Source organism: Oreochromis niloticus, linkage group LG1 (assembly GCF_001858045.2).
Source record: "Oreochromis niloticus isolate F11D_XX linkage group LG1, O_niloticus_UMD_NMBU, whole genome shotgun sequence".
NCBI lineage: Eukaryota > Metazoa > Chordata > Actinopteri > Cichliformes > Cichlidae > Oreochromis > Oreochromis niloticus.
In genome coordinates this window covers 17850333-17851598 of record NC_031965.2, presented here as the reverse complement: position 1 = coordinate 17851598, position 1266 = coordinate 17850333, and positions in this window count along the sequence as shown.

Genomic DNA, 1266 nt, shown 5'->3' with positions numbered 1-1266 from the left:
CTAACTACTAAATCCTGATTGAGGTTGTCATAATTTATGCATGAAAGGGTTAGACTGCATATAAAAATGTAACTTTATATTAAACTTCTTCAGTCTGATGGCAAAGCTGTTTTAGATTAAACTCGGACCTGGTTCCATACTAGAGGGGCCTAATAGCTGAAGGCTCTGCCTCCCATTCAGCTTTTAGAAACTCTACAAACAAGCATGCAGTCTGAGAGTAAAGTGCTATGATGTCTTTAAGGTATGATAATTCAATACTTTGTATGTGGAAAATTTAAATTCCATTCTGGATTCAGCGGTCAGCCAATGAAGAGAAGCTCACAAGGAAACTTAATAATTTGTCTTAATTTGTTTGTTTTATTATTTATTTGTTTATAATTGAACTTTCAAACTCAGTCAAGCCAATTTCGTAGTTCTTGAAACCTTTTATCCTTTTATTTATTCCACATGCTGATGTAAAAAAGACTGCTGTCAAAACGAGTTTCGTTGCTCTAAACATGCACAATAACGATGGAGAATTTTTAAATTCAGATTTACTTTTATAGCGGCAAATCACAATAATAGTTTCCTCAATGCGCTTTGTAAGAGCCTACAATAATACAGAGAAAAGCCCACCAATTATATAATATGCTCTCTCTTTCTAGCCCCTGTCAGTATACTTGCTGCACCTTTTTGGATCATCGAGAATCTATCTGTATTGCTCAAATGCACGAAAGCAGTCCTACATGTTTGTGTAATGTGCACACAACTGGAATCCCAGATTCCTCACAGTGTTAGAGGGGACCATGATAATGGTATGGTATGTAGAGTATGCATCTGGTTAGATACAATGTTTCAAAGAAAATTTAAACCAAATGTAATAACCTCAGTTTTGTCTAAATTTAGTCATTTTTGTCTTTAAAATAAGCTTTTAGTTTATCTAATTGAATTTTGTTAAATAAAGCCGGGTAAAGCTGGGCCCTCTCCAGTTCAAGGGGCTTATTATAGGCTCACTGAACAGCATTCATTATAGCTGACACTGAGACAGCGTTCAGTACCAAAAGACAATCTTTAATTTCTAATTTCTGAAAAGTCTAAACACACATACACAAAGGACACAAGGAGTTAGATCGGGGCTGTATATGTTACACAGAGGTGTTATTTGGGTTTGGACAGAGATGGGTAACAAAAACAGCTGAAGATAATTAAGACACTCAAAGGGAAAAATAAACACCAATGGAAACCAGTTTTTTTAGCAGTCAAGCTTCAACTGTCATGTGACCCCCT